At 48.0% G+C, this 23624-nt stretch overlaps 1 pseudogene; it reads left to right on the top strand.

Annotated features, from left to right (window-relative positions):
- Positions 1 to 3824: 3824 nt before the first annotated feature.
- LOC146334134 (pleckstrin homology domain-containing family J member 1-like) lies at positions 3825 to 23147 on the top strand (annotated as a pseudogene).
- The last annotated feature ends 477 nt before the right edge of the window (positions 23148 to 23624 follow it).

Genomic DNA, 23624 nt, shown 5'->3' with positions numbered 1-23624 from the left:
CCTGGACCAGCTTGCTCTGCTCTGCTCTGCTCAGCTGGGAGGCGGGAAACAGACTGAAGCGTCCCGCCCAGTCAGCTGCTGGGAGTACTCAGGCCGCACCCCTCCAATTCAGTTGGAGCTCTCAGAAGCACCTGGTCTGCTCACAGCCAATCAGAAGGATAAAAGGCAGCCCCCTGGGCTTCCTGCAGCCCACTTACGTCTTAGCCTTTGTCTCCTTTGTCTCCTTTGTCTCCTTTGTCTCTTCAACCACTGCAACTCCCCCGGCCAAGACCTGTTTGCTCCCCCTGTTCGATCGCTCTGATCGCTCGCTCTCTGGCAGCTTGCCTGCATCTGTAGTCCCTCGACCAGCTGGAGCAGCTTGCTCTGCTCTGCTCTCCTCTGCTCAGCTGGGAGGCGGGAAACAGACTAAAGCTTCCCGTCCAGTCAGCTGCTGGGAGTACTCAGGCCAAACCCCTCAAATTCTGTTGGAGCTCTCAGAAGCATCTGGTGAGCTCACAGCCAATCAGAAGGATAAAGGGCAGTCCCCTGGGCTTCCCGCAGCCCATTTACCTCTTAGCCTCTGTCTCATTTGTCTCTTCAACCACTGCAACTCCCCTGGACAACACCTGTTTGCTCCCCCTGTTCGCTCGCTCTGTTCGCTCGCTCTCTGGGAGCTTGCCGGCTTCTGTAGTCCCTGGACCAGCTGGTGCAGCTTCCTCTGCTCTGCTGGGAGGCGGGAAACAGATTGAAGATTCCCACCCAGTCAGCAGCTGGGAGTACTCAGGCCACACCCCTCTAATTCAGTTGGAGCTCTCCGAAGCACCTGGTGAGCTCACAGCCAATCAGCAGGATAAAGGGCAGCCCCCTGGGCTTCCTGCAGTCCACTTCCCTCTTACCCTCTGTCTCCTTTGTCTCCTTTGTCTCTTCAACCACTGCAACTCCCCTGCCCAACTCCTCTGTGCTCCCCTGTTCGCTCGCTCTGTTCACTCGCTCTCTGAGAGCTTGCCTGCTTCTGTCGTCCCTGGACCACCTGGAGCAGCTTCCTCTGCTCTGCTCTGCTTGCTCAGCTGGGAGGCGGGAAACAGACTGAAGCCATCTGCCCAGTCAGCTGCTCAGAGTACTCAGGCCACACCCCTCCAAGTCTTTTGGAGCTCTCAGAACCACCTGGTCAGCTCACAGCCAATCAGAAGGATAAAGGGAAGGCCTCTGGGCTTCCGGCAGCCCACTGACCTCTTAGCCTCTGTCTCCTTTGTCTCCTTTGTCTCTTCAACCACTGCAACTCCCCTGGCCAACTCCTGTTCTCTCCCCCTGTTCGCTCGCTCTATTCGCTCGCTCTCAGGGATCTTGCCTGCTTCTGTAGTCCCTGGACCAGCTGGAGCAGCTTACTCTGCTCTGCTCTCCTCTGCTCAGCTGGGAGGCGGGTAACAGACTGAAGCTTCCCGCCCAGTTAGCTGCTGGTAGTACTCAGGCCACACCCCTCCAATTCACTTGCAGCTCTCAAAAGCACCTGGTGAGCTCACAGCCAATCAGAAGGATAAAGGGAAGGCCTCTGGGCTTCCTGCAGCCCACTTACCTCTTAGCCTCTGTCTCCTTTGTCTCCTTTGTCTCTTCAACCACTGCAACTCCCCTGGCCAACTCCTGTTTGCTCCCCCTGTTCGATCGCTCTGATCGCTCCCTCTCTGGGAGCTTGCCTGCTTCTGTCGTCCCTGGACCAGCTTGCTCTGCTCTGCTCTGCTCTGCTCAGCTGTGAGGCGGGAAACAGACTAAAGCTTCCCGCCCAGTCAGCTGCTGGGAGTACTCAGGCCACACCCCTCCAATTCAGTTGGAGCTCTCAGAGGCACCTGGTGAGCTTACAGCCAAGCAGAAGGATAAAGGGCAGCCCCCTGGGCTTCCTTCAGCCCAATTACCTCTTAGCCTCTCTCTCCTTTGTCTCTTCAACCACTGCAACTCCACTGGACAACTCCTGTTTGCTCCCCCTGTTCGCTCGCTCTGTTCGCTCGCTCTCTGGGAGCTTGTCGGCTTCTGTAGTCCCTGGACCAGCTGGAGCAGCTTCCTCTGCTGTGCTCTGCTCTGCTCAGCTGGGAGACGGGAAACAGACTGAAGCTTCCTGCCCAGTCAGCTGCTGGGAGTACTCAGCCACACCCCTCCAATTCAGTTGGAGCTCTCAGAACCACCTGGTCAGCTCACAGCCAATCAGCAGGATAAAAGGCAGCCCCCTGGGCTTCCTGCAGCCCACTGACCTCTTAGCCTATGTCTCTTTTGTCTCCTTTGTCTCCTTTGTTTCTTCAACCACTGCAACTCCCCTTGCCAAGTCCTGTTTGCTCCCCCTGTTCTCTCGCTCTCTGGGAGCTTGCCTGCCTCTGTAGTCCCTGGACCAGCTGGAGCAGCTTCCTCTGCTCTGCTCTGCTGGGAGGCCGGAAACAGATTGAAGTTTCCCGCCCAGTCAGCTGCTCGGAGTACTCAGGCCACACCCCTCCAATTCACTTGGAGCTCTCAGAACTACCTGGTCAGCTCACAGCCAATCAGCAGGATAAAGGGCAGCCCCCTGGGCTTCCTGCAGCCCACTTACCTCTTAGCCTCTGTCTCCTTTGTCTCCTTTGTCTCTTCAACCACTGCAACTCCCCTGGCCAACTCCTGTGTGCTCCCTCTCCCTCTTCGCTCCCTCTGTTCGCTCTCTCTCTGGGAGCTTGCCTGCCTCTCTAGTCCCTGGACCAGCTGGACCAGCTGGAGCAGCTTGCTCTGCTCTGCTCTGCTCTGCTCTGCTCAGCTCAGCTGGGAGGCGGGAAACAATAGCATTATTGTTAGCAGCTTATCACAGATCCAATGGTATTCTATACCCTGCTATGAGTTCAATTTCCTCTACTATTTTTTAACAGTAGTCCTTAATCATAAGGGAGAACCAAAAAATAAAGGCCATATCTGCATTACACAATTTTTTTCTCCAGCTCCTGTTATCAGCCTTATGATAAATATGGTTAAGCCTTGCAGCCATTAAATACCAGTGCAAGAAAACTTTTTTAAAAAATGCTTTAAGATTTGTGATAATCGTTTGCTGTGAAAATTATTTGAAATCCATGTCCAGATATTTACCAGAATCTAAAATTTTGTTCTCTTTCCATCACTTTTGATAATTGTTAATGGTAACATATATTTCTTAAAGAACTTTATACAATGCACTCAATAGGTATTCCTGATTTTGTGCCATCAAGATTTCGAAAAGGGTTTTTTCCCCAAGAAGAGCCAACTTTCCTTAGTAACCTCAAGGCTAGAAAGCTGAAAACATTAGGGATGTCAGAGAATTCCGCTACGGATCTTGGTGAGAATTCCGCCCCGAAATCTGTGGCGGAACGGCCTGGCACCCCCCCGCCCCCCCGCGGATCCCTCTTGGACGAGACTTACCTGGGGCGGATCTTCCAGGCAGCGGCAGCAGGTGGTCTTCCGACCGGCTGCCACCGCCGCCATTTCCAGGCTTGTGAAAAAAAAAAAAAAGACGCGATAAGCTATGTAGAGATTTATGTAGCCTATCATGGCTATGTTTTAAAAAAACGGGAAAAAAAGACATGATAGGCTACGTAAATCTTTACATAGCCTATCATGGTTGGGGGTGGGTTTAAAAAAAACTTCTTTTTACCGTCTTAATCTACGTAAATATTTACGTAGACTATGACGGCGAAAATCAAGGGGAACGCAAATAGCATAGCGGGCGCTATTTGCATCCCCTTTTGTTTCGCCGTTTTAGCCTATGTAAATCTTTCCCCATTCTCTCCCAACCTCAGGGTTTCCCCCGTACACTGCTTCCTCATCCAGTTCCATACAGTTTCTGGAATGTTTACTGATGCTGTGGGATGGGTATCTGAATTATGTTCACAATGTCATTTGTTGGCCTCTTTTGTCCTGCAAACCATATGATTTCTTTAGGGCACAATCCTATGCATGTTTAGACAGAAAAAAGTCCTACAACTCCCAGCATTCCCCAGCCAGCCATGCTGTAGGACTTTTTTCTGTCTAAACATGCATAAGAGTGAGCCCTTAAGAGTCTGAGCTCCTAAGCAACAGGACTATTGCTTAGAAAAAACTGCTTAAGTTACTCCGAGCATGGCTATAAAGCATGATACAAATCAAACAATTTTTGTTTGATTTTTAATTAATTGTTAGGATATTGAGTGGAGTGCTATGTGACGTAACTTATTTATTTAAAATGTTTTAAAGCCACTTCCAAGGGTAACAGTCTTCATATCCTACACTTCCTCCAAGGAGCCACATGGTCCCCCCCCCATTAATCCTCACAACAACCCTGTAAGGTAGGTTAGGCCAAGAAAAGAGTGACCAGCCCCAGGTCACCCAACAAGGTTTGTGGCCAAGAGGGGGTCTGAAGCTGGGTCTCCCCTCATTCTAACTGCTACACCACGTTGGCTCTCCCTGGTGGGGAGGGGGAGTGGCATGAGGGGATGCTGAAGCTAGTGGCAGTTTAAAAGATGCATCTGGGGTGTAGGTACCTTTTTTTTTTTAAGCACAATGAAGTTTTGTTCAACTGCAGCCAACATTGTCTGGTGCGCAAAGTAGAATTAGCAGGGAATGCTGGGTGCTCAGCTTTGCTATTCCATCCCATGGGGGGCTAATTCTGGACACACCCAGGTGGTCAAATAATTACTTTTGTTTCTCTTATGTTGGCAGTATTGAAGATGCACCTGGTGAAGCTGGTCATCAACTTCCTCTTTTATTTCTGAACAGAGGAGGCTGCGGTAATGGTCATCAGCTGTTAGGAATCACTGTTATGGATTAGTAACATTGCTAGAAATATTAGGACCACTCAAGTTACCAGTCCTCATTGATGATGGGCTCTTGCAGTAGCTGGGGTCACATGCAGGCAATCCTACATGCGTAGGATTGGGCCCTTAAGGATTTATCTAAGAAACTTACAACCTGCTTTTCCATTTATAAAAAAAATATCTCATGGCTTCCGATACAAATTGAAAACAGGTTGAGAGTTTGCCTGATTGAAATAATAATTTTAAATCTTCAGTCAGAATTGGAAAGATCTGAATCTCTTTCTCTCCCTCCAGCCTATTGGTGCTTTACTGCTGGAACATAGCAAAATCAACAAAGAAGAACATGTCTTCTCCATCAGTGAGTCCTCAAGGAAGAGGCTCTGGGGTGGGGGCATGGGGGGGATTCTTTCAGAGGCAGCTTCTCTCTGGAACATTTGCAGCCTTTTTAGCAGAACAGGACCAGGAGGGAAAGGGTTGTGAAGTTACCTGCAGTCCATATGAGTCCCCTTTGGCCCAATTTTGGGTCTTACTTCATGACATGTAGAGCAGAGGGAAGGTACTCTGTGCTTGTTGGGGTTCAAGTTGGGTAACCCTTCTTTTCTTCCTGGCCTCTCTCACACACACAAGCTGTGGAGCTTCCCCTCCCCCCACCCCTTTCCAAGGAATTGGGTCATAAATATCCCATATAGGCTGCCCACCTGCCGTCCCCCCATCCCATGCACCATTACTGAATCTGAGAACTTGTGTTTTGCTGTGTAGTGGGGCCCCCTGCTAGTGCGCTGTGAAGAATTAATAAATTAAAGACTCCTGTCTCTGAATAAGTCCCTGTACTACCCGATCTTCCAGCCTCCACTTGGCCAGGGTAAGGGCACCACTTCTTCCTCGATTCTTGTTTGATCCCCCCACCCCACCCCCTGCACAGGAGAACTTCCTTTCTTCAAAAGAGATTGCCTGTTGCCTCGCGGCATGAGTCACTGCTCTCTGCTGGGCACTTGACAATCAGGATGCTCACCTAGAGTGATGCCTGCTGCATAGACACAGAAAGATGGGTTCTCCCAAAAGTGGGTAATTCTTGCTAAAAGTCAAGGGCCGTAGCTCAATGGCCGAGGCTCTGCTTTGCATACAGAAGGTCCCAGGTTGAGTCCCTGGAATCTCCAGGTAGGGCTGGGAAAACCGCATGAAATGCAGGAGAGCCGTTGCTGCCAGTTGGGGTAGACCAACCTTCCCCAACCTGGCGCCCTCCAGATGTCTTGAATTACAACCCCCATCATCCCCAGCCATGCAAGAGTTGGAGTGTGCTTCAGCTGTCTGAAGCTTGGGGAACCCAGCTTACTGTGGGGGCTGCACTGGGAGGGGTTAACCAGAAAAGGTATCTTGGGGTTATGGCACCTAGCTCAGGGGACACATGGGATTATCAGCAAATGGAGAGGATAAAAATTGGCAGTATCATCATGCTCTTATAGCAGGGGTGTTGAACCTATTTCAGAGAAGCACTTGGGGGCCACATTCCAGTGGTGGGCCAAGGTACCACCATATTTTAGCATAAAGCTCTTCCTGCCAGTAGCTAAGACTTGGGAGAAGCATTTCAACCTTTTAGAATGGGGGGGGGGGAGAACTGTGCCAAAGCCGGGAGACCAGCAAACGGTTGGTGGTTGAGGAAAAGGGGTTATGTCCATCTGGAGAAACCTGGAGGGCCAGATTGTGACACCAGGAAGGGGGATTTGGCCTGCGGGCCTGAGGCTCAACACCCCTCCCTTATACAAATCCTCTGCAGTTGGAATACTATGTGCAGGTGTGGTCACCCCCTCTTGAAACGGATATTGTAGAGCTTAAAAAGGACAACCAAAGTGACCAGGGGTTTTAGAGCATGTTTTTGTAAGGAAGAGAAATTAAACCATACACAGCTTTTTGGTTTGGAATCAAAGACAATTGAGAGAGGAGGGACTTAAGTCAAAGGGTCAATTAAGGGTGCAATCCTACGCATGTTTAGGCAGAGAAAGGTCCTACACCTCCCAGCATGCCCCAGCCAACCATGCCCAAGTATCATGCTAGCTGGGGCATGCTGGGAGTTGTAGGACCTCTTTTCTGTCTAAACAGGCATAGGATTGCACCCTAAGTCCATTAAGAGTGAGGGATATGATAGAGCTTTTAAAAAGTATGAATGGGGTGGAGAAAGTGGCTAAACAGAGAATCCTCCCCCTTCATAATACTAGAACCCAAGGGTCACCCCATGAAACTGATTTGGCTGCTGATTCAGAACAGCCAAAAGGAGTTTCTTTACCCAGTGCACTGTTGACATACAGAATTCATTGCCATGGGATGAATGGGATAAATGGGATGAGTGCCATGGGATAAGCTCCCCTTTGAAGCTTAGATCGCTTCAAAGGGGACTTAGATAAAGTCATAGTGGAGGAGAGGGGAACCAGTGGCGAGGCGGCACCTCCATGTTCCAAGGCCATCTGTCACTGAAAACCAGTTGCTGGGGAGCAGCCGTAGGGGAGGGCCTTGCATGTGCTCTTTCCTGAGGCGTCTGGCTGTCCACTGTTGCAAACAGGCTGCTGGACTAGATGAACTTTTAGACTGATGGGATGTCCTTTTGATAATTCCCCCTTCCTAGGTATTTCAACTGTACAAGCATCTGTCTTTGGCCTAAATTCTGCTGGTGTTACATGTGTATGTACGTGTGTGGGGGCTGAGGTATCAAACTTGCCAATCGCCTTGCGGCTGAAAACAGCAGGAAGCGAAACCACTCATGCTCCCCACTCCTGGCCTGGTCCACTCCTCTTCTCTCCAATCCTTTTGCTTGGCCTTATAAAGATAGCAGCAGGTCTTCATCTAACAAGCCTTCATTGTTGGAACAAACGCCCCCCCTGCCCCCCTCATCTCAGTTGGCCTGGCGAGGGCCCCGACATAAGAGTCTCTTCGGCAGGAAAGGAAACACAACAGGATCCTTGAACAGAAAGGGAGACAAGGGCATCTTACAAACCAGAGCCATGGCAAAAGTGAAGAACTTGTCTTCAGATTTTTGTCCTTGTTTCCTTACAGGGAGGTTGGTTTGCTTTTCTTTGCATGGAGGTTCCATCTAGACCACTATCCTGTCTTCAAGCCAATGCACAGACCTGGTCTATACATGCAGCAGAATGTCGTGGTGGAATGGACTGCCCCACTTCAGACCAGAGGGGTGTCACATTTTGGGGAATGCTCCTTGAACCTCCACCCCAAACCTTGAAGTAGAAAAATGCATCTTGCTTTTTGCATGAACAAAGGGACTATTCTCTCTCATGTGCTAGCTTTCTACCAGCAGTGAGTTGGGTTTGTTTTTCAAATGTGGAGAAGCCTTTCCGTTTTGAGGTCTCTTCTACCCACAGACTGAATTCTTCCACCTTATTCTGCTTCATGGGTAGACAAAGCCAAGAAACATAAAAGAACATTTATTTATTGGCAACATTTTGTATTCCTTTTTCAGATAATTACTGTCTTCCAAAGTGGTTCTCATCCATGAGAGAGAGAGGAAGGCCCTGCCATCAGGCTTACAAACTAAAATGACAAGATATACAAGGGGAAGGGAATGGAGGGAAAAAGAAGAGGAGGGAGACCAGTTTTTCAAAGCTAGAACAGTTCTCCATCCTTCTGCAGTCCCAGCAAGGCAACAGTAAGTTGGAGCTGAGTGTTCCTTCTGGCAGGGAGGGGGAAGCGAGCTCCCTGCAACTGCTCCTTCTCTTGGTGATGGATGGGGCCAGGTTGGTCTCCCCCTTGGCTTGATGTCAATCCTGGGGAGCAGGGGGTGCAGCCTCCTGATGGAAGAAGCCAGAGTGGGCTTCCCTTCTGCTCTCCAGTCCCAGGACAACCGTCACTTGGAGCCATGCGTGCTTTCTGCTAGAGTCCTTTCTGGCAGAGTCTCTCTTGCTGGGCTCGCCAGAGTTCAGTTCAGTTTTTATTTGCTTAAAACCAAAGGTCATTGCAAAACAGGAGAGAAAACAAATCCACAATGGGGAATCAGTCAAACAATTTCCATTTTATATATATTTCTGTCTAATTTTAAAAGCAGCACGAAACTTGGTACGTAACATATTTGTTCTGGTCAGCTAAAAAGCATAGGAATTCTCTCAAAGTCTGGCATTTCAGAACAAGAAAAAAGGATTAAAATCTCTGTCTCGGTGCCCTATGTAATGGGATATTCAGAGAGAATAAGTTTAGCAAACGCTTTGAATGTGTCTTGCAAAGAGTGGCCAGACTGCATCATCAGTTGAGGCCTTTGCCAAACCTTCTGTTGCTGGGGAGCAGGTGGTTAAAGAACCCTTGGCCTGGGCCATGAACTACACGAAGGGAGGCCTTTGCCAAAGCAACTGCAGTTTGTACTGGTGTTGCACAAAATGCTAGCTTCGCCCCCTTGTTGCACAAAATGCTAGTTTCGCCCCCTGGAGGCTAGTCCAATTTGCCCCAAAGAGGAGAGTCAACTTCAGGCTGGGTCCAACTCGATTTTATTGTTTGCAAACAGTTCGACAAAGGAGCTCACGCTCAAAGCAGAGTCGACCCTGGGCAACCTCCGCGCTACAGTTTTATCACTTAGCTTGCATTCCTCAGCCAGCGTGTTACTTTTGATTGGTTGCCAGCGGTTTGCTTAGCAACCTTATCTGAGGGTTACTGTCTGCTCATTCCAGGCATGCGCAGCTCTTACAGTACTATGAGCTGCTTAAGACACATACAATGGCTTTTAGGTTACATTTTTACTACAATTCCCCCCTCAAAAGGCTTTTCTCAAATTTATACTCTCTTTGGTCCAGCGGTGGACTACGCACTTAAAGGCGCAAACTATTATCGCTGTGGCATTGACGGTTTTCTCTAAACAGCAAGTGAGGTCTGGGACGCCTTTGTTCTAGCTACTAGAATGCTGACAACAAAAACACAGTTTTTTTGAACCTTTGGAACTCAGTATTGTTCCGTTCATCAGGAACCCTTGAAACGAGAGCACCCTCTTTCTGTAGAGCTACTTGAGTCCTTTCAGGGGTTCATTATTCCAACGGTGACCTTCAGGTGGGTCAGCTTCCGGTGTGACCCTCTCTGGTGCGGGTGATGCCTTTATTCAGTGTGATGAATCCACTTCTTTTCTTTGGCGACTTTCATAGCAATGGGAGTGGTAAGTAGGATCTGAAACAGACCCTTCTGCTTCTTGGTAGGTGGTTCATCTTTCTAGGACTGGATTAGCACCCAATCGCTGGGATTGAGATTATGCACTGGAGCATCTAAAGGCCAGGATTGGTGCGGTGTCGCAAACCTGTGAAAACAAAACAGACTGCAAAGCAGTAACATAACCTTGAATCTTAAAACTTTTACTTTTAAATTCACATTTAAGCTATCAGCCATAGGTAATATTCGAGGTGGGCACTTATGGAACGTTTAAAAGGTGTCAATTTAATACTTCCCTTGGGGGTGCACAGTACTCCAGTCAAGGTGATTGGCAAGGCCTGTGGCCTTTCAACTTAATCTTTCAACAAATTCTAATGAGCATTGTCTTTAAGGTGCGGTTCATCTTCTCAACTTGACTTGTAGATTGAGGTTTCCAAGGGGGGTGTAGCTTCTAGTTAGTTTGTTATGCCTGGGCCACTACTTGCGTCACTTGTCCAACAAAATGGGGCCCCTGATTTGATTCACTCTCTTTAGGTAACAAGAGCTTAGGGATTACTTTTTAACAGGATCTTGGCTACTGTCTGAGCGGTGCAGTCAATTGCTTTTATCATTACTAGCAGGTACCGATAGCCATGAGTCTGGGGCAACTCTGAAAAGTCAATTTGAAATCTCTGAAAAGGATAGTAAGCGCATGGGCGACTTCTCATTTGAGCTGGGGGCTCAAACATCTTTGAATCATTTTTGAGGCACAAAGGGCAATCAGCCACTGTTCTCAGGTCTTGGTCCAACCTGAAGGAGGTGCTATTTGCCTCGGGCGCACCTAAAATTGGGGTGTTAAAGGGGGACGATCCCTTTATTAGCTAACCATAATTTTTGAACTTTTCAATGAGCGGCTTCAAGCCTGCACAGGTGGCTTTTTTCAGAGGATACTGCCTCACGCACACAGGGCTCTCCCTTTTTAAAGAAGATTTTAACTGGTGTCATGCATTTGCTTGGGCAGGGGTTCTGTCTGCCCACACACATGGATCAACATTCTCTAAAATCTCAGTCTCTTTGGCCTCTGACACAATCTTGATTGCTTGAAAGGCCATTTGATAATTTGAGCCCTGCATTGCTGGCAGCTGTACTACAATCTGATTATCACTGAAGAAGATTTTAGCTTGCAGTTTTGTTAACAAGTCCCGCTCCATGAGGGCAACCAGGTATGCAGATGAAACTACAAAGGCATGTTCCAGTATGTTATTTCCAGTCTTCGTGAGGAGGGGCTTACACAGGGATCATAGAAAATGTGGCTCCAGTATCTACTAGGGCTTTACAGTCCTCGCCACCAACCCTTACTTTTACCTTGGGATTCTCCCGAGCGTTTGTTCGTAGGGTGGTGGCCCTTCAGCTAGACTCCCCCCCACTGGAGGACCCTGCCAGCATTTGGCAGCCTTCAGGGTGAGTCTCTTTTCTTTTTTCTTTCAGCTCTGGACAATCTTTCTTTTAATGTCTCTTCTCTCGGCAATACGCACATTTATTGAGCCTCGGTCGGCCCTTTCCTTTTCTGCCCCCCCCCCCTCTGGTCGCTTCTGTGCTCTCAAGCTGCTGTTTATATCTCCGCCCATGGTGGCTGCCAGCATTGCCTTTTCCTTTTTCCAGGAATGGCACTTTTTTATGTGCTCTCATGTGCACCATAGCTCTAAAAACTTCATGATCTGGGGTCTGATAAGGCTAAAGCAGGCGGTGATATTAAGGCTTGCTTCAATTTAAGAAAAGCCTTTTTTATTTTCATTGTCCACTTCTAGTGGGTAATATTTTTGTTAAAGCTTCATACGGGGGCTTCACCCCTTTTTATGGCTACTATAGCCTCCCTCTTGTAACAGGCACACTTATCTTTTGGCTTGCCTGTTCTGCAGATCATGTTTCAAATTCTCTGTGCCATGCACCAGTTTTAACTCTTTGTTTTCTCTGCAAGTTAGGCTGTTTGCCATTGCTTCGACAGAGACTCGCTTGCTTAGATCTTCTTACTAATCTCAATGACACACATTTGGGATAAGCTTTCTTTCTTTTTTAAAGACTTTTTGTCTGCTACTTTCTTCTGCCTTCTTTTATACCTTTTTCATATCATTAAAATCTTACACCATGACTGGAAAACATTTGTTTTGTATGGTAGGGCATGGTGGAGCAGATCTAACCATTATACTGCTCCTCTGACTGCATGGTCAGGGCCCATCAAAATCAAGGGAAGGGCGTTCTCATATGTGGAAAGAGTTCCAAGCCACCATTTTTGCATCGGCAACTCCACACTGCATGAGTTTTGGCAGAGTGTCAGGTTTGCCTCTGAGCAAATGGAACGTCAGAACAGTTCAGATTTTGAGAAAGAGCTGGAACACATGGGGCAGGAACTTTCTTAGGCTTCAGAAACACAGCTGGGCTTAGAAGTATCACGGGAGAGTGGGGGACTCTCTCTCTCTCACCTCTTAAGTTAAGAGAATTTGCTGCCCCCTTTTTAAAGGGAAACTAACTTTCGTAGTTTCTCTTTGAACTTTTTGAAGGCTGTTTCCTTTGTAGTCTATGAATCTCTAGAAATTTGTATCTGTATGCTTCATTAGGGTAAATGAAATCAAAGCCTTGGAAATCATAGAATCATAGAATAGTAGGGTTGGAAGGGGCTTACAAGGCCATCGAGTCCAACCCCTTGCTTACTGCAGGAATCCAAATCAGAGCATCCCTGACAGATGGCTGTCTAGCCTCGTCTTGAATGCCTCCAGGGTGGGAGAGCCCACCACCTCCCCAGGTAATGGGTTCCATTGTCGTATTGCTCTAACAGTTAGGACGTTTCTCCTGATGTTCAGCCGGAATCCAGCTTCCTGTCACTTGAGCCCATTATTCCGTGTCCTGCACTCTGGGATTATTGAGAAGAGATCCTGGCCTTCCTCTCTGGGACAACCTTTTAAGTACTTGAAGAGTGCTATCAGATCTCCTCTCAGTCTTCTCTTTTAAAGGCTAAATATACCCAGTTCTTTCAGTCAAATGCAGCTTTTTATCTGAGTGTTGAAATCACAAATCAAACTGTACACTGAGCTGATCACAAACAAACACACAATCTACAACAACGGGAGTTTAAGGCTATGACAAGCCTCACAGTACTTTTTACGGCAAGTCCTTAACTGTCCAAAGTTCCAGTCCATGTGCAGAGTGCCTCTAACAAAGAAGGCTTTGGGCCATAAAGAAGGGATGCGTTTTAACAAAAGCTCTGTGTCTCTTCATCAGTTCGAATGGGGAAGGTGTAACCTTACACCTCTTCTAGATTCCTCCACAGATAAGAACAGAGCAGTGCTGCTCAGCTTTCCAGCTGTGATGCTTTTCTTGTTTTTTTGCAAATCTCACTCTTTTGTCAGGTCCTCACAGACACCTTCCAGCCTCTCTGCTTGCTAAGGCTAAACCAGCCGCAGCGAAGGGGGGTTAGGCAAGTCCCCCTTGGCTCTGCTCTGAGCAGGCTGACAGAGATAAGCTTACACAGACCCTGATATTTTAAGAACTTGCTCTGTCTTTGTTTCTTGATTTTGCCACAGTCTTTAAGTCGTCAAACAAATCTCTTTCTTCAGAAGTTGCAACTTTTTCAACTGCTTTTGTTTCTTCTAACAAACTTGGATACGGTGGCAGACAAACTGTCTCTGGAGGGCCCCCTCCCTCCCCCAACAACCTCTCCTCCCAACCTAACAGGCCGAATCAGACCGGGGGGAGCTCAGGGCACCTGGGGCAGGGTCTCCCAGTCTTCAAGCTCCTTCCGTGGGGCTTGAATCGGGGGGAACAGGGGCTTTGGGCTTCACCTTGGAGCGTACCATCATGACGTTACAATATTGAACTTTATATTCAACCTTTTCTCGCCTTCAGTGGATTTTGGTCGGCACTCATCCAAATGCTGATAACCTCACCTTCCCTGAGGCAAATTTATCTCTCACTACTTGATTCAGACACCACCCGGGGTCTCTTGCCCCTGTGGTCCTTTGCCAGTAACACATTTACACATTTACACTTCTGTAACTAAGGGGGATTCTTTCCGCACCAATTCAACCACCCATCAATATAGGTGAATTGATCCCATTGCCCATTATTCACCACATTTTTATATACAGCATTTACAAGATTTACACCAAAGGATCCTATGTCTGGCCAACTAATTCCAAATGCTGGCCAGTCCAATTGACAGTGTAACCAGCTTGCCTTTCGACATCTTAGTACACGGAGTCTGGCAAACCTCAGACGCTTGACTTTGCTAAAGTTCTTTAGCATGCATCCCAAGGGAGCGGCAGAGCTTTCTAAACGGGAGCTACCCGCCCCCATTGTGCCTACCTCTATTTGAAACCATACACGGAGCCTGACAAACCTCCGACACTGACACGGAGCCTGACAAACCTCAGACGCTCCGAAGGCAACTCAAACAGAAAGACAGAAGGGAAATCAAGTACTTACTCTGCCCAACACCCTAGTGCCGTCTGTTCAGACCCATTCAGCCTGGTTGACTCAATCAATGGAGTCCACGCCTTTAACCTCCTGGGTGTCCCGACCCCCGTTCTCTGGTGCCGTGGCAGACCTCAAAGGCGGTCCGGCGCGCCCCACAGGCACCTTTGCCGGTTCTGTCGTTTGACCCCAGGGTGGTCCAAGGGACTCCTGACTGCTCGCCAGTTTGTTGCACAAAATGCTAGTTTCGCCCCCTGGAGGCTAGTCCAATTTGCCCCAAAGAGGAGAGTCAACTTCAGGCTGGGTCCAACTCGATTTTATTGTTTGCAAACAGTTCGACAAAGGAGCTCACGCTCAAAGCAGAGTCGGCCCTGGGCAACCTCCGCGCTGCAGTTTTATCACTTAGCTTGCATTCCTCAGCCAGCGTGTTACTTTTGATTGGTTGCCAGCGGTTTGCTTAGCAACCTTATCTGAGGGTTACTGTCTGCTCATTCCAGGCATGCGCAGCTCTTACAATACTACGTGCTGCTTAAGGCACATACAATGGCTTTTAGGTTACATTTTTACTACAATTCCCCCCTCAAAAGTCTTTTCTCAAATTTATACTCTCTTTGGTCCTGCGGTGGACTATGCACTTAAAGGCGCAAACTATTATCACTGTGGCATTGACGCTTTTCTCTAAACAGCAAGTGAGGCCTGGGACGCCTTTGTTCTAGCTACTAGAATGTTGACAACAAAAACACAGTTTTTTTGAACTTTTGGAACTCAGTTTTGTTCCGTTCATCAGGAACCCTTGAAACGAGAGCACCCTCTTTCTGTAGAGCTACTTGGGTCCTTTCAGGGGTTCATTATTCCAACAGTGACCTTCAGGTGGGTCAGCTTCCGGTGTGACCCTCTCTGGTGCAGGTGATGCCTTTATTCAGTGTGATGAATCCACTTCTTTTCTTTGGCGACTTTCATAGCAATGGGAGTGGTAAGTAGGATCTGAAACAGACCCTTCTGCTTCTTGGTAGGTGGTTCATCTTTCTAGGACTGGATTAGCACCCAATCGCTGGGATTGAGATTATGCACTGGAGCATCTAAAGGCCAGGATTGGTGCGGTGTCGCAAACCTGTGAAAACAAAACAGACTGCAAAGCAGTAACATAACCTTGAATCTTAAAACTTTTACTTTTAAATTCACATTTAAGCTATCAGCCATAGGTAATATTCGAGGTGGGCACTTATGGAACGTTTAAAAGGTGTCAATTTAATACTTCCCTTGGGGGTGCACCATACTCGAGTCAAGGTGACTGGCAAGGCCTGTGGCCTTTCAACTTAATCTTTAAACAAATTCTAATGAGCATTGTCTTTAAGGTGCGGTTCATCTTCTCAACTTGACTTGTAGATTGAGGTTTCCAAGGGGGGTGTAGCTTCTAGTTAGTTTGTTATGCCTGGGCCACTACTTGCGTCACTTGTCCAACAAAATGGGGCCCCTGATTTGATTCACTCTCTTTAGGTAACAAGAGCTTAGGGATTACTTTTTAACAGGATCTTGGCTACTGTCTGAGCAGTACAGTCAATTGCTTTTATCATTACTAGCAGGTACGGATAGCCATGAGTCTGGGGCAACTCTGAAAAGTCAATTTGAAATCTCTGAAAAGGATAGTAAGCGCATGGGCGACTTCTCATTTGAGCTGGGGGCTCAAACATCTTTGAATCATTTTTGAGGCACAAAGGGCAGTCAGCCACTGTTCTCAGGTCTTGGTCTAACCTGAAGGAGGTGCTATCTGCCTCGGGCGCACTCAAAATTGGGGTGTTAAAGGGGGACGATCCCTTTATTAGCTAACCATAATTTTTGAACTTCTCAATGAGCGGCTTCAAGCCTGCACAGGTGGCTTTCTTCAGAGGATACTGCCTCACGCACACAGGGCTCTCCCTTTTTAAAGAAGATTTTAACTGGTGTTATGCATTTGCTCGGGCAGGGGTTCTGTCTGCCCACACACATGGATCAACATTCTCTAAAATCTCAGTCCCTTTGGCCTCTGACACAATCTTGATTGCTTGAAGGGCCATTTGATAATTTGAGCCCTGCATTGCTGGCAGCTGTACTACAATCTGATTATCACTGAAGAAGATTTTAGCTTGCAGTTTTGTTAACAGGTCCCGCCCCAAGAGGGCAACCAGGTATGCAGATGAAACTACGAAGGCATGTTCCAGTATGTTATTTCCAGTCTTCGTGAGGAGGGGCTTACACATGGGCAATTTAGTTTGTTTTTTTTTCCTTTAATTCCTTTTATAGTTACATGCTTTCTACTTTCTCTCGCCGGGGGGCTTTACAGAGATCATAGAAAATGTGGCTCTAGTATCTACTAGGGCTTTATAGTCCTCGCCACCAACCCTTACTTTTACCTTGGGATTCTCCCGAGCGTTTGTTCGTAGGGTGGTGGCCCTTCAGCTAGACTCCCCCCCACTGGAGGACCCTGCCAGCATTTGGCAGCCTTCAGGGTGAGTTTCTTTTCTCTTCTCTTTCAACTCTGGAAAATCTTTTTAGTGTCTCTTCTCTTGACAATACGCACATTTATTGAGCCCCGGTCGGCCCTTTCCTTTTCTGCCCCCCCCCCCTCTGGTCGCTTCTGTGCTCTCAAGCCGCGGTTTATATCTCCGCCCATGGTGGCTGCCAGCATTGCCTTTTCCTTGTTCAGAAATGGCACTCTTTTCATGTGCTCTCATGTGCACCATAGCTCTAAAAACTTCATGATCTGGGGTCTGATAAGGCTAAAGCAGGCGGTGATATTAAGGCTTGCTTCAATTTAAGAAAAGCCTTTTTTATTTTCATTGTCCACTTCTAGTGGGTAATATTTTTGTTAAAGCTTCATACGGGGGCTTCACCCCTTTTTATGGCTACTATAGCCTCCCTCTTGTAACAGGCACACTTATCTTTTGGCTTGCCTGTTCTGCAGATCATGTTTCAAATTCTCTGTGCCATGCACCAGTTTTAACTCTTTGTTTTCTCTGCAAGTTAGGCTGTTTGCCATTGCTTCGACAGAGACTCGCTTGCTTAGATCTTCTTACTAATCTCAATGACACACATTTGGGATAAGCTTTCTTTCTTTTTTAAAGACTTTTTGTCTGCTACTTTCTTCTGCCTTCTTTTATACCTTTTTCATATCATTAAAATCTTACACCATGACTGGAAAACATTTGTTTTGTATGGTAGGGCATGGTGGAGCAGATCTAACCATTATACTGCTCCTCTGACTGCATGGTCAGGGCCCATCAAAATCAAGGGAAGGGCGTTCTCATACGTGCAAAGAGCTCCAAGCCACCATTTTTGCATCGGCAACTCCACGCTGCATGAGTTTTGGCAGAGTGTCAGGTTTGCCTCTGAGCAAATGGAACGTCAGAACAGTTCAGATTCTGAGAAAGAGCTGGAACACATGGGGCAGGAACTTTCTTAGGCTTCAGAAACACAGCTGGGCTTAGAAGTATCACGGGAGAGTGGGGGACTCTCTCTCTCTCACCTCTTAAGTTAAGAGAATTTGCTGCCCCCTTTTTAAAGGGAAACTAACTTTCGTAGTTTCTCTTTGAACTTTTTGAAGGCTGTTTCCTTTGTAGTCTATGAATCTCTAGAAATTTGTATCTGTATGCTTCATTAGGGTAAATGAAATCAAAGCCTTGGAAATCATAGAATCATAGAATAGTAGGGTTGGAAGGGGCTTACAAGGCCATCGAGTCCAACCCCTTGCTTACTGCAGGAATCCAAATCAGAGCATCCCTGACAGATGGCTGTCTAGCCTCGTCTTGAATGCCTCCAGGGTGGGAGAGCCCACCACCTCCCCAGGTAATGGGTTCCATTGTCGTATTGCTCTAACAGTTAGGACGTTTCTCCTGATGTTCAGCCGGAATCCAGCTTCCTGTCACTTGAGCCCATTATTCCGTGTCCTGCACTCTGGGATGATCGAGAAGAGATCCTGGCCTTCCTCTCTGGGACAACCTTTCAAGTACTTGAAGAGCGCTATCAGATCTCCCCTCAGTCTTCTCCTCTCAAGGCTAAATATACCCAGTTCTTTCAGTCAAATGCAGCTTTTTATCTGAGTGTTGAAATCACAAATTAAACTGTACACTGAGCTGATCACAAACAAACACACGATCTACAACAACGGGAGTTTAAGGCTATGACAAGCCTCACAGTACTTTTTACGGCAAGTCCTTAACTGTCCAAAGTTCCAGTCCATGTGCAGAGTGCCTCTAACAAAGAAGGCTTTGGGCCATAAAGAAGGGATGTTTTTAACAAAAGCTCTGTGTCTCTTCATCAGTTCGAATGGGGAAGGTGTAACCTTACACCTCTTCTAGATTCCTCCACAGATAAGAACAGAGCAGTGCTGCTCAGCTTTCCAGCTGTGATGCTTTTCTTGTTTTTTTGCAAATCTCACTCTTTTGTCAGGTCCTCACAGACACCTTCCAGCCTCTCTGCTTGCTAAGGCTAAACCAGCCGCAGCGAAGGGGGGTTAGGCAAGTCCCCCTTGGCTCTGCTCTGAGCAGGCTGACAGAGATAAGCTTACACAGACCCTGATATTTTAAGAACTTGCTCTGTCTTTGTTTCTTGATTTTGCCACAGTCTTTAAGTCGTCAAACAAATCTCTTTCTTCAGAAGTTGCAACTTTTTTAACTGCTTTTGCTTCTTCTAACAAACTTGGATACGGTGGCAGACAAACTGTCTCTGGAGGGCCCCCTCCCTCCCTCCCCCAACAACCTCTCCTCCCAACCTAACAGACCGAATCAGACCGGGGGGAGCTCAGGGCACCTGGGGCAGGGTCTCCCAGTCTTCAAGCTCCTTCCGTGGGGCTTGAATCGGGGGGAACAGGGGCTTTGGGCTTCACCTCGGAGCGTACCATCATGACTTTACAATATTGAACTTTATATTCAACCTTTTCTCGCCTTCAGTGGATTTTGGTCGGCACTCATCCAAATGCTGATAACCTCACTTTCCCTGAGGCAAATTTATCTCTCACTACTTGATTCAGACACCACCCGGGGTCTCTTGCCCCTGTGGTCCTTTGCCAGTAACACATTTACACATTTACACTTCTGTAACTAAGGGGGATTCTTTCCGCACCAATTCAACCACCCATCAATATAGGCGAATTGATCCCATTGCCCATTATTCACCACATTTTTATATACAGCATTTACAAGATTTACACCAAAGGATCCTATGTCTGGCCAACTAATTCCAAATGCTGGCCATTCCAATTGACAGAGTGTAACCAGCTTGCCTTTCGACATCTTAGTACACGGAGTCTGACAAACCTCAGGCGCTTGACTTTGCTAAAGTTCTTTAGCATGCATCCCAAGGGAGTGGCAGAGCTTTCTAAATGGGAGCTACCCGCCCCCATTGTGCCTACCTCTGTTTGAAACCATACACAGGGTCTGACAATCCTCCGACGCTCCGAAGGCAACTCAAACAGAAAGACAGAAGGGAAATACTTACTCTGCCCAGCACCCTAGTGCCGTCTCTTCAGACCCGTTCAGCCTGGTTGACTCAATCAATGGAGTCCACGCCTTTAACCTCCTGGGTGTCCCGACCCCCGTTCTCTGGTGCCGTGGCAGACCTCAAAGGCGGTCCGGCGCGCCCCACAGGCACCTTCGCCGGTTCTGTCGTTTGACCCCAGGGTGGTCCAAGGGACTCCTGCCAGCTCGCCAGTTTGTTGCACAAAATGCTAGTTTCGCCCCCTGGAGGCTAGTCCAATCTGCCCCAAAGAGGAGAGTCAACTTCAGGCTGGGTCCAACTCGATTTTACTGTTTGCAAACAGTTCGACAGAGGAGCTCATGCTCAAAGCAGAGTCGACCCTGGGCAACCCCGGCACTACAGTTTTATCACTCAGCTTGCATTCCTCAGCCAGCCTGTCACTTTGATTGGTTGCCAGCGGTTTGCCTGGCTGCCTTATCTTAGGGTTACTGTCTGCTCATTCCAGGCATGTGCAGCTCTTACAATACTACGTGCTGCTTAAGACACATACAATGGCTTTTAGGTTACATTTTTACTACACTGGGAAGGACGGGTTAAACAGCCCTATGTCAGTGTCTTGAAGCAAACAGCACACTGCATAATATGACAGAAGGCCTTTGCTTCTATCGGTGTCGATCAGCCCTTTGCATCTTGACTTGCAAGGAGGGAGTCAGAGCAGAGCCCCTGTTGGCTGCCCCTTCAGCCTTTGCACTGTTCCAAATCCAGCCCATTTAAAAATGCATTGCTGACCAGAGGTGCAAAACATGAACATAAAGAAACCTGTGCCCCAAGGATCTTACAATTTGAAGCCAAGACAGTGGAGAAAGAACTGTGGAATGGGAGAGGCCAGGATGATTATTGTGTTTCCTTGTGCTTGCAGGTTTCCTCGATGAACCAGAGAGGAAGTACTGCTTTGAATGCGATACAGAAGAACAGTGTCAGGAGTGGATCAAGGTGCTTCGTAGGGCCAGGTAAGACTGGCTAGGCCTCTGGGGCTTGGGGACCCCTTTCTTCCTTTTGTAGGGTGCCTATCAGATCCTGGGCAGAGACCATCTTGTTGTTTTAATCTTTGTGCAGCACTTTCAAAAGCTTTAGGCTTTTGTAATAATGACTATGTTATGCTGGTACGGGCTGGTTGTTCTTGGGTTGGTGGGCAGCAGCTGTTTCTGGGGTAAAATCAGAGGGCAACTAGATAGAAATCCAGTGGCCGACTCTGTGTCTGCCCCCCACCCCACCCTCAGCAGCTCTAATCTTCCACCCACAGTTACGAGTTCATGAGAAGCAGCTTAATTTTCTATCAGAATGAGATCCAGAAGATGACCAGAAAGGTGAGAGGCTGCTGGTGTGTTCTGGCAAAAGGGGGGGGGGGTGTTTTGAATCTGATACTGGCAGAAACTGGCTGAAACTAGGAAGACTCTTCGCTGTGGCTTGAAGGCTCAGGGTGGCATGCAATGCCCCCTGGGGGAGCTATAGACCTCTGATGCAGACATCACTGTGATATGGACCACAAGTTTTCAAAAACTTAGGCAAGCATAGCAGATGGATTCATCTTGCAGTGGCCTGGGCTGGGCAATGCTAGCTCCAGGTTTTGAAGGTCCCTGGGGCAAGACACCCTCAGTGGCCCCCCTCCCCCACTAAGTCTCCCTTCTCACTGCCATTGTCACCAGCTGTTCTTGCTTCTTCTCTTTTTCATCATTGCTACTATTTCTTAGCTTGACAGACAGAGAGCCCAATGAACATTCAGGCTGTGGCATCTCCTGCTCCTTCTCACCACCACCACTGTCTGGGCAAGAGTGAGAGGCTGTTGAACAAGTTGGCTGCAATGGGGAAGAGGAGGAGCAACTCCAGGGGGCTCTTGGCAGTGGGACCCTGCTAGGGTGTGGGCCCTTGGAAGGTGCCCGACCATGTTGACCCTTGACGCTGGCCCATGTTAAAGGACAGCTGCAATTCTGAAGGCATTCAGCAATGTTTACTAGCGGGCTGGCTGGCTGGAGGGGGTGGAAGGAAGACATGCACTGGTATCGTGCACCCTTGTCCATGCATGGGTTGGGGAAGTAAGATGCATCCGTGTGCCCACCCACAGTGATCTGATTTCCAGGGATTGAGGGGGAGGGAGAGGAGAAAGAGAGCTGACGTCTCATGAACAGAAAGTTTACAAAGAATAATGTTTCTCTAGCAGCTGAGTAGGTATCACGGGGGTTTATGATAGTACGTCAGAATCAGCACTGAATCCATGAGAGCAACAAGCAGCAGCTCTTGCGTTGCTCGCAGTCAGATTTGATACATGGCTTGTCCTAGAACACTGGGCTCAAACTAGCAAGATGAAATTCAGCGGGTAGAAATGTAAAGTCTTGCATTTTGGTACAAAACAAATCAGAGGCATGAGTATAGGATGGGGGAGACCTGGCTTGGCAGCAGTTATATGTGAAATGGACCTAGGTGCCTTAGTGGATCTCAAACTAAAGATGAGCCAGCAGTGCAGTGCAGCTGCTACAAAAGTGAATGCAATCTTCGGCTCCATTAACAGAAGCATAGCGTCCAGGTGACGAGAAGTAATATTTCAGTTGTATTCAGCGCTGGTCAGGCCACATCTGGAGTACTGTGTCCAGTTGTGAGCACTATATCTTAAGATGGGCATTGACAAGTTGGAGCGTGTCCAGAAAAGAGCAACCAGGATGATGAGGGGTCTGAAAACCAAGTCCTATGAGGAATGGTTAAACAGCTGGGTGTGTTTAGCCTGGAAGAGATTAAGGGGAACAGGATAGCTGTCTTCAAATATTGAAAGGGTTGGCAGGCAGAAAATGGAGCAGACTTGTTCTGGTGGAAAACAATGTTTAGATGAACTCTGCTCCCCTACAATTTCCAGCTGGTGGAAATTGTAGGGGAGCAGAGTTCATCTAAACATTAGGAGGAACTTCCTAACAGTGAAAGCTGTTCAGTAGTGGCACAGGCTGCCCCTGGAGGTCTTTAAGCAGAGGCTGGACTGCCACCTGTCAGGGCTGCTCTAGTGGCATTGCAGAGCCTGCATTGAGCAGTGGGTGGGGCTAGATGATATTTGGGTTCCCCTTCCAACTCCTGTGATTGGAAGTAAATCCCACTGAGTTCCATGGAGCTTCCCACCAGGTAAGTGTAGGTAGTCCTGCTGCCTTAATCATCCTGTGCAAGATAAAAGTCAGGCAGGCATGCGCACGTGCAAGTGAGTGATTTGTTTGCACCCATCTGGCTGGATCAAACCATAACCCTCTGCCTTGTCTCCTGTTTGGGCTGCAGGACCCCTTGGAACAGTATGGTATCTCAGAGGATGTCCGCTTTCAGCTGGGTGCGTGGAAGCTGTAACCCTGAATGGTTAGCAGGCGTGGCTCCAGGGCTGGTGTCTTCACACATGCAGACGCACACGCACACACACACACACACCCATTGCACAGAGGTCTGCTGAATCACCCAGCCTCTGGCCCAGGGCCTCTGCACTGCTCACATGTTGACCAAGTGACTTTCCTTTTAATTTTTTTTTTTGCAGTGAACTTGTGGGAGGATCTTCATAGCATTTTTATTTACGGGGGAATCTTTGTCTACACAGATACAGCTCCTCCCCCTGGTGCTTGTGCCTTCATCACTTTGACTACTCCTGTTGCTGCCTCACCAGCAGAAGCAGCACAGGTGTCATTGGTACCCAGGGGCGGTCATTTTTAACGGTTGATTTAAAGAAGCTGCAGTTGTTAAGCTGACGCCAAACCGCTTTTCCGCACAGGAGCGTGTGTGTGCGCACACCACATTGTGAAAGCAAAGGAAGCTGAAACTGTTCCTGATTTTTGA

This window comes from Heloderma suspectum, chromosome W (assembly GCF_057233095.1).
Source record: "Heloderma suspectum isolate Gila_16-S chromosome W, 16-S_ref, whole genome shotgun sequence".
Lineage (NCBI taxonomy): Eukaryota > Metazoa > Chordata > Lepidosauria > Squamata > Helodermatidae > Heloderma > Heloderma suspectum.
The sequence above is the reverse complement of the archived record's forward strand: the minus strand, read 5'-3'. Positions and strand labels throughout refer to the sequence as shown.